The following is a 10,528-nucleotide window of genomic DNA, read 5'->3' as shown; positions in this document are numbered from 1 at the left end:
CCATCTCTGGGCTGGTAGTCTTGGTTCTATAAGAGAGCAGGCTGAGCAAGCCAGGGGAAGCAAGCCAGTAAAGAACATCCCTCCATGGCCTCTGCATCAACTCCTGCTCCATTACCTGCTTGAGTTCCAGTCCTGACTTGGTGATAAACAGCAGTATGGCAGTGTAAGCCGAATAAACCCTTTCCTCCCCAATTTGCTTCTTGGTCATGATGTTTGTGCAGGAATAGAAACCATGACTAAGATAGGTAAGAACCTGGAGGCAGAAGCTAATGCAGAGGCCATAGAGGGGTGCTGCCTACTGGCTTGCTCTTCATGGCTTGCTCAGCCTTCTTTCTTATAGAACCCAGGACCACCAGCCCAGGGATGGCCCCACACACCAAGGACCTCCCCCATTAATCACTAATTAAGAAAATGCCTTATAGCTGGATTTTATGGAGGCATTTTCTCACTTGAGGTTCCCTCCTTTCAGATGACTCTAGCTTGGATCAAGTTGACATAAAACTAGCAAGAACACGCACTGCCTGCTCTCACAGAGGACCTGGGTTCAGTTCCCAGCAGCCACATGGTGGCTCACAAGCATCCATGACTTCAGTTTCAGGGATTCAATGCTGTCTTCTGACTTCCATCAGTACCAGGCACACACATGGTTTATATACATACACGAAAGCAAAAACATGTGTGCACATAAAATATAATAAGTAAATCTAACAAAACAAAACAAAACAAAAAAACAAATCAAGAGGTGTCACGACCAGCAGAGACCTCATCTCCCTGGCCTTGAAAGCTACTGTCCTGTCAGCATCTGGATGGGTTTCAGGGACACAGAGGTGCTCAGTAAATATAAAGTGCCACACAGAGAGATGAACTCCCACCCCTTTGTGGCTTGGACAGCTAGTCTGGGTTTATGCCTCTGGCTAGTCACACCCTCCTCTCACAGTTCTGTTAAACTATTTAAATCAGGTCCAGTCCCTGGAATTTTCTGGAATACAGGTTCAGCAAAGCTAATGGAGGCTGTGGCTTTGTGTGTCTGAATGAGTACTTTGTAGTCCACATCCACCCCACTCTGTAGGAAAAACACTTGACAGCTGCACTCGCTCTGGTTGCGTCTGTTCTGGCACAAGACAAACCTGCTTCCTGGCAGCCCCTGGGCCCCACTGCCAATGAGAACACAGGGAGAGAGACTGACTCAATTCTCCAAGTTCTTTTGTGAAAACTCTGGGGCAGGGAAGGCCTGGCCTAGGTCACATGACCAGCCAGTTGTGGCAGATGGAAAGAGTCCCACAGCACGGGCCATGGGAGCCAAGTCTCAGGGATGTCCCTAAGAAAAAGAGGCTTGCTATGAACCCTGAATCAGCTCAATGGAAACAGGGCTGTTGTTGTTGTTGTTGTTGTTTTCATCATTGTGGTTGTTGAGATTCTATAGACAAAGCAGAAGTGGAACTCAGTCAGGTGTCTGGGCTGGCCCTGATTTGTTTTGTTTTGTTTTGTTGTTTGAGACAGGGTTTCTCTGTGTAGCCCTGGCTGTCCTGGAACTCACTCTGTAGACCAGGCTGGCCTCGAACCCAGAAATCCGCCTGCCTCTGCCTCCGGAGTGCTGGGATTAAAGGGGTGCGCCACCACCACGCCCGGCTGCTGGCCCTCATTCTGCAGTTCTCCAGCCAGCGTTATGAGTGGTGGGATTAGGAGTGTGCACCACTGCATCTAACTAGTGCTGTGTTTTATAAAAAAAGAAAAAGAGCCAAGGAGATGTGTGATAGAGTGAGGTATGGTAAGGTGGGAGGGGGTGTCTCTGTGGGCCCATGCTGAGGCATCCCTTCCCACTGAGGGTCCAGTATAGAACAGAGTTTATTCAGGGCATGGAGAGGGGAGCTGAGAAGGGAGTAGAGATAGAGAAAGACAGACAGACAGACAGACAGACAGAGACAGAGAAGGGGAGAGGGAAGGCTGACCAAGAACAGCTGGAAAGAGAGGAATGGGGGGGAGGGGGAGGAGGAGGTGGAGAAAAGGAGAAGAGGCAGAGAGTAAGAGAGTAAGAGATTGAGGATGGGTCAAACAGCCTCTTTTATAGTAAGTCAGGCATACCTGGCTATGGCCAGGTAACTGTGGGGCAGAGCCTAAAAGGAATACTAATAATTAGAACATAGGTTTTTTTTTCTGCATTTATGTACTTAGTGTATCTGTGTCTGTATGTGTGTCTGTGTGTGTGTGTGTGAGAGAGAGAGAGAGAGAGGGAGAGAGAGAGGGGGGGGACAGGGACAACTTGCAGCCTGTGGGTGGGGACTGGACTTTGGCACAGACTAAGCCATTTCCAGGGGGCTAATGTGGACCATTTACAAGATTTTACTGTCATGTATGTGTCTGGCTGTGTGAGGCATGGTGTGCATTTGAGTGAGTGGCTCTCGGAGGCCAGGAGAGGGTTGGTTCTACGGCAACTGGAACTACAGGCAGTTGTAAGTTGCCTGACATGGGTGCTGGGAACTCAGATTTCGAGGGAGAGCAGCAGGAGTTAACTACTGACCCTTCTTTGCATTCCCCAATATTTTTAATTACTCTACAAAGTTATATTCTGTTACTGGGAGTCAATTCCTTGACTCAAACCAGGAAACTGCAGACCCATTTCCTGTCCCTGCAGGTTAGTTATCGGGGCTCTTTTAAAAATGCTGTATGATTGGGTTATACAGTGTGAGTTCATCAGTGCCTGGTTCTTACAGCTTAGCCTGATACTTGTGAGATTAATTTCTATTGTTGCATCTAGCAGCAATTTGAAGAAACAGCCAGTTTCTGGACGCTAGGTGACTGTCGGTTAATAGAAGAGAATGAACTAGGGTGGGTAGGGAAACAGAGGCAGGAATCTGTGACTCTCTGTGAGTTCAAAGCCAGTCTGGTTTACATATCTCAGGACAGCCAGAGCTACATAGTGAGATCCTGTGTAAACAAACAAACAAACAACAGCTACCAGTACTCAGGCAGGTACAACAGGACCTTGTCAAAACAAGGTGTATATATAGCAGAATAGTTTTATGTCAATGACACAAGCTACAGCCACCTCAACCAAGGACATGTCTCTAATAAAATCTGGCTGTAAGCTGGGCGGTGGTGGCACACACCTTTAATCCCAGCACTTGGGAGGCAGAGGCAGGCGGATTTCTGAGTTTGAGGTCAGCCTGGTCTACAAAGTGAGTTCCAAGACAGCCAGGGCTATACAGAGAAACCCTGTCTCGACTGCCCCCCCCCAAAAAAAAAAGATCTGGCTGTAGGCACGCCTATAGAGAATTTCCTTAATTAGTGATTGATGGGGGAGGGGCTAGCCCATTGTGGGCACTGCCATCCCTAGGCTGGGTTCTGTAAGAAAACTGGCTGAGCAAGTCACGAGGAGCAAGCCTACAGCATCAGTTCCTGCCCCCAGGTTCCTGCCCTGCTTGAGTTCCTGTCCTCACTGATTTTGATGATGAACTGTTGTGTGGAACTGTGAGTAAAATAAGCCCTTTCGTCCACAGCTTGCTTTTGGTTATCATATCAATAGAATCACTAACCAAAGTGTGTGTGTGTGTGTGTGTGTGTGTGTGTGTGTGTGTGTGTGTGTGTGTGTTTTAAATGAGATGGGTTCTGAGTAAGTATTCCTGGCTGGCCCAGAACTCACAGAGATCCACTTGTCTTTGCCTCTGCCTTCTGAGTGCTGGGATTGAAGCTAGGTACCATCACACCCAGACCTGTTTTTACTTTTTTGTAAGTATTTTAAGGAATTGGGGTAATGGTTCAGTGGATAAAAGCTCTTATTAAATAATCAAGACCTAAGACCAAATACCTATCAACTTCATAAGAAGTTGTGTGAGTGGGTGTGGGCGTGGGTGTGTATGGGTGTAAATGTGTGTAGGCCTATGATCCCAGCCCACTGGCCAGGCATAGCTCACAGCCCACATGAACGTCTGTTACATGAGAGACCCTGCCAAGGCACTAGGCAGGCCGCAGGAGAGGAGGGTACCCAGTGTCCTGCTTTGGCTGTCTCGTGCGTGAGTTCTTCTAAATGCTCACGAGTGCAAGACTTGCACAAGCAATTTCCAAAAGTTTTTAAATGCCCTACAAAGATTTTTTTTTTTAAGCAGAAGGAACATATATTGAGGAAAAGTGAAAAAGAACTTTTGAGAGTAGGGAAGGCTTCAAAGGAGAAAAACCAGTCAGTGGCTTTTAAAACAGGGCTGGGAAAATATCTTGAATTCTTATGATTTTTAAGTGGTGAGAAAAGTTCCTTGTTACATTTTGAACTGCTGATATGCCGGGTACTGTTTTACTTCAGAGGTTTGAAAGCAATGCTTTCTGGAGCTACAGGTCTAGCTTGCTGATTGCAACATGGCCCTCCCCAGCTCTACCTCCAGTTCCGGGGCCAGCAGGATCCTCACGCAGAAGAGAACGGGAACTCACCACGTAGATCTGGCTGGCTTTGAACTCAGATATCCACTTGCCTTTTCCTCCTGAGCGCTGGCAGTAAAGCAGTTTGCACCACATTTGGCTAAAATTAATTTTAAAAATCAAAACACTGTGCATGGGCTTGAGATATAGCTCATTTGGTAGTGTATTCCTCAGGACCACATAAACTAGTCATGGTAGTACCCACCTGTAATACCAATAGCTCTCAGGCAGTTGAGGCATGAAGACCAGGAATTCAAAGCTATCCTTGGATACATGGAGTTTGAAATGATTCTGAACTACATAAAACTATCTCAAGAAAAATGCTGGGCACAGAAACTCACACCTGTTACCCCAGCACTCAGGTGGTATCTTAGTCAGGGTTCCTATTCCTGCACAAACATCATGACCAAGAAGCAGTTGGGGAGGAAAGGATTTATTCAGCTTACATTTCCACATTGCTGTTGATCACTAAAGGAAGTCAGGACTGGAACTCAAGCAGGTCAGGAAGCAGGAGCTGATGCAGAGGCCATGGAAGGATGTTCTTTACTGGCTTGCTCAGCCTGCTTTCTCATAGAACCCAGGACCACCAGCCCAGGTATTTCACTACTCACAATGGGCTGGGCCCTTCCCCATCAATCACTAATTAAGAAAATGCCTACAGTTGGATCTTATGGGGGCATTTTCCCAACTGAGCTTCCCTCCTTTCGGAGAATTCTAGTTTGTGTCAAGTTGACATAAAACTAGCCAACACAGCTACCTGGTGGGTTCCAGACCAGCGTGAACTACAGAGTTAAACCCTGCTTTAAAAAGCCGGGGGCAGGGGGAACATTTTTAGATTTATTTTATGTGTTTGAGTGTTTGGTCTGCATGTATGTATGTGTACCATATGTGTGCCTGGTTCCCTCACAGGTCAAAAGAGGAAATATGACGCCCTGGTAGTGTAGCTACAGATGGCTGTGTGCCACAGTACAGACCCCAGACCTCTGGAAGAACAGCTGCTCCTAACCACTGGGCCATCTCTCCGACTAGAAAAAGAATAGGAAGCCAGCTTGGTTTATATATCAAATTTTAGGCCAGCTACATAGTGAGACTCTGTCTAAACAAACAACAACAAAAACAAACAAACAGGGAAAAGGAAGAGAAAAGTATGTGTCTGTGTGTGTGTGTGTGAGTGTGTGTGTGTTACATTTTTGTTGCCATGATTAAACACCAAGACCAAAAGCAACATATGGAGGAAGATCATATTTGGGGAGATCTAAGAAGCCAGGAGTTTTTTGTTTTGTTTTAGTTGGTATGACTTTTTTTTTTAATTATTTTTTTAACCCTGAGACAGGGTTTCTCTGTGTAGTCCTGGCTGTCCTGGAACTCCCTCTGTAAACCAGGCTGGACTCAAATTCACAGAGATACACCTGCCTCTGCTTCTTGAGTGCTGGGCTGAAAGGCATGTGATATCACCACTCCAGTAAGCTGGGAGTTTTAAAAGGTTGAAAGAATGGTATCCTCTTTAAGACTCTTTTGCTACCAAAAAAAAAAAATTTTAAATCTTAGCAACTTTTTCAGCTTCTCCCTTCTCAGCCATCTCCCTTATCTGTATCCACTCTGCTGAAATGTATACAGTTCTGAGAGTCTGCTGAAACAACCAAACCATCTCCCCAGCCCCTTATCTATCTATCTATCTATCTATCTATCTATCTATCTATCTATCTATCTATCTATCTATCCATCCATCCATCTATCTATAGACAGGGTTTTTCTGTGTAGTCCTGGCTGTCCTGGAACTCACTCTGTAGACCAGGCTAGTCTCGAATTCAGAGATCTGCCTGTCTCTGCCTCCCAAGTGCTGGGATCAAAGGTGTGCACCACTACTACCTGGCAAAAAGTGTAATAAAAAATTAAATTAATAAATATGTATACAGGAAATGACTCTCTTCTTGATTGCCTTTGATTATACCAGGAAGCAATTCCCATTTTACAGATATCGAGAATGGGGTTTGTAAACGAGGATCATAGTGTGGAGTCTCTAAAGTCCTTCTCAGTATGAGTTTGACTATGATGCTATGCCCCCTCAGAGGGTAGTTAGTTTATTTATTGAAACAGGATCTCACTGTGTTGCCAGGATTGGTCTGAAACTTGCTATGTAGATCAGGCTGGCCTGGAATTTACAGAGATTTGCCTGCCTGAGCCTCTCAAGCACTGGGATTAAAGGTCTACACATCTGAGCCTGCCCCTAAACTACTGAGCCTGCCACTACACTGTGTCTGCCTATTAGCATTTATTGATGCACGTGTTTGTATGTTTAAATTCCATCTGTGCATCCGAATCCTCAGAAAATTGTGTTCTCTTTAATCTAGAATCTTAGACTTGGCACTGCAGTTCCCCTCATTTGAAACTCCCAGACCAGGATCCAAAGCTTGGTACTTACAAAAATGTATGAGTATTTGTGTGTGTGTTGGTGTGGGATGCATGCAAGTGAGTGCAGGTGACTAGAGAGGTCAGGAGAGAGGGTCAGCACCTAAAGACCTGGAACTCTAGGTATCTGTGAGCTGTCTGACTGAGTGATGGGAACTGAACTTGGGTCCTCTGGAAGAGTCAAACACTCTTAACCATGCAGCCATCTCTCCAGGCCCCAAACTGAGGACACTTTTAGATAAAATCTTTTGTTTAGCTAAGGGTTAGTTTGTGGGTGTTATAGTAACAATCACAGAGAAGTCCAAAAAGGAGAACCAAGCAATTCTTTTAGCCTCTACATCTCACCCTTCCTACTGCTGCAACCCTTTAATACAGTTCCTTATGTTGTCATGACCCCCAACCATAACATTATTTTTGTTGCTACTTCACAACTGAAATGATGCTAGTCTTATGACTCCTAATGTAAACATCTGTGTTTTCAGGTAGCTACTAGGCTCAATTACTTAGCAATACTGCATGCACACACAGAGAGACCTACCTGCCTCCTGGGAGATGGGAATGAATGAGCCACCACGACTGACAATTGCCTTTGTCTTAGTCTCAGCTGCACTGTTGCTTTCAGTGAATATCACATCCCCATAGTTACCGGAAGCAGGTGGCTTTTGGTTTTGGTTTTGTTTTTTCACCAAGATTGAAGAATCTCTAGAAGTCTGCTCCATTTTAAACCTCTCCAAAAAAACAAACAAACAAACAAACAAAAAACCAAACAACAACAACAACAAAAAATCTCTCCGGTTTTCCATCTGAGAAACTTCAGAGACTTACAGAAGTTATGGTTTGGATCTGAAGTGTCCCCCCATAGACTCCTGTGTTGAAGACTTGGTTCCCACCCAGTGCCACTATTTTGGGAGGCTGTGGAAACCTGAGAAGGCCAGGCCTGTTTGGAGGAAGTAGGTCAGTGGAGGAGCGCCCCTAAAGGTCATTGCTGACTCCTTGTCTTCACACTCCACCTCCTGATGAACTTCTTCACACTTCTGACATTTTGGTCTAAGTTCATGGAGCACAGCAACCATGGAGGAGTGACCCTCTAAAACTGAGAGCCAAGGGGCTGGTGAGATGGCTCAGGGGTTAAGAGCACTGACTGTTCTTCCAAAGGTCCTGAGCTCAAATCCCAGCAACCACATGGTGGCTCACAACCATATGACTCTCTCTTCTGGAGTATCTGAAGACAGCTACAATTACCTACATATAATAAATAATAAATTATTAAATAAATAAATACATCTTAAAAAAAACAAACAAACAACTGAGAGCCAAAATAGGTTTTCCCTCCTTTCAGTTATCCTAGAAGGTCTTTGAGGACACTGATAATGAAGGACCACCCCAGAGATGCAGATGCTGGCAGTAATTCCCCTAAGCAGTTCTAAATTGTAGTGAACAAAGAAGAGTGATGGCTGTGACCTGCTGATATTCATGACGTCAGGGGACTGCAGCCACCTTGTCCACAAGCTACACATAAAATCCATCTTAGTCACATGTGTTGGCACCTGCCTATAATCTCAGTATGGCAGGTAGGGGGAGGAGGATCATGAGTTTGAGAGTATTCCTGGGCTACTATATGGTCAATTCAAGGCCAACATGGACCACAGAGGAAGACCGTGTCTTGAAAGAGAGTGGGAAGGAGGAAGAAAATTAAGGAAGGAAAGAAAGGATAGAAGACCTGGTGTGTAGTTCCAGGCCCTTGGTCTAATCTCCAATACTCTCCCCCAACAGCTGGCCATACTATATGTCTCAGTGTTTTCCTGCTGTGAACAGACACCATGACCAAGGCAAGTCTTATAAAGAACAACATTTAATTGCTGCTGGTTTACCGGTTCAGAGGTTCAGTACATTATCATCAAGGTGGGAACAAGGCAGTATCCAAGCATGGTTCAGGAGGAGTTGAGAGTTCTACATCTTCACCTAAAGGCTGGCTTCCAGGCAGCTAAGATAAGGATATTAAAGCCCACACCCACAGTAACACACCTACTCCAACAGGGCCACGCCCTCTAATAGTGCCACTCCCTGGGCCCAGCATGTACAAACCACTACACTATATGCTCTAATATACTTCTCTGTTGCTGTGACCAACACTGCCCAACAGCAACTTGGGGAGGAAAGGGTTTGTTCTGTTTACAGATTTTAGTCCATCATGGAAAACAGCCAGGGCAGGAACTCTGCAGGGTAGAAACCAAAGCAGAAACTATGGAGGAATGCTGCTTACTGGCTTGTCTGGCCGGGGCTTTTGTTTTTCTTCTAGAACCCAGAACCACCTGCCCAGGAGTGGCACTGCCCACAATGGGCTGAGTCCTCTCACTTGTATCACTAATCAAGAAAATGGCCATAGACACGTTCCTGGGCCAATCGGATGGAGACACCACCTCAACTGAGACTCCCTATTTCCAGGTGAGTGCAGTTTGTGTCAAACTAGATAAAGGTAAAGCCACACAGCACACAGCTACACAGAGCAATGCTTCTGAATAACTTCAGAGTGAGATATAAGTGAATGAATGTGTAGTGTTGAGTTTTTAATTTTACGTGTGTATTTGTGTAGCTGAGTTATGTGTGTCTATCCTATGTGTGCAGTGCCTGAGGTGGTAAGAAGAACCCCCCTGGAACTGGATTTATGGACAGTTGTGAGCTATCTGCAGGTACTGGGAACTGAACCCGGATCTCCTGGAAGGACAGCCAGTGCTCTTAACCATTAAGACACCTCTCTAAGGCCTAGCTTTGTCTTTTTAATTCTCTCCACACCCCTTGCCCAAATTTAGGGTGAATCTTCCTACCCCCAAATCTAGACCTTCTCCCATGGGCATGCCCAGAAGTTTGTCTCCTAGATGATTTTAGAGCCTGCTAAATTAACCATTTTGACCTTCCCAATGGCAAGTGAGCTACTCTCATTGTCACGAATGTTAAATGGTTAATTAATGAAGCACTTATGCACCCCAGTGCCCACAACATAACATGGACCCTACAAATATTATGTAAAATCACCAATGGACACACAAATGAGACAATTGTTTTTCTTTTTTTCTTTTTCTTTTTTTAAAGATTTATTTATTTATTTATTATATGTAAGTACACTGTAGCTGTCTTCAGACACTCCAGAAGAGGGCGTCAGATCTTGTTATGGATGGTTGTGAGGAGCCACCATGTGGTTGCTGGGATTTGAACTCCGGACCTTTGGAAGAGCAGTCGGGTGCTCTTACCCACTGAGCCATCTCACCAGCCCGACAATTGTTTTTCATTTTATTGGTCACACTTTGTAGTTAAGAAAATCTTCAAGGCATCTACAGGCTACTCACATAAAGTGGGACTTAAACAATTCTGTGAAAAAGTCCTTCAAATAATTCACAAGCAAAATAATTAAAAGAAAGATAAGAAGCTGGGCAGTGGTGGCACACACCTTTAATCCTAGCACTTGGGAGGCAGAGGCAGGCAGATTTCTGAGTTTGAGGCCAGCCTGGTCTACAGAGTGAGTTCCAGGACAGCCAGGGCTACACAGAAAGACCCTGTCTCAAAACAAAACAAAACAAAACAAAACAAAACAAAACAAAACAAAACCAAAAATGAAAAAAGAAAAAAAGAAAGAAAGAAAAAAAGAAACAAAGATAAGAAAATATAACTCACAAGCCAGCTCTCAAGAATGGTTAGTTTCCATGGATTTCTACGG

The sequence above is a fragment of the Mus pahari genome, chromosome 14, assembly GCF_900095145.1.
Source record: "Mus pahari chromosome 14, PAHARI_EIJ_v1.1, whole genome shotgun sequence".
Classification (NCBI taxonomy): domain Eukaryota; kingdom Metazoa; phylum Chordata; class Mammalia; order Rodentia; family Muridae; genus Mus; species Mus pahari.
This window is presented reverse-complemented; position numbering follows the sequence as displayed.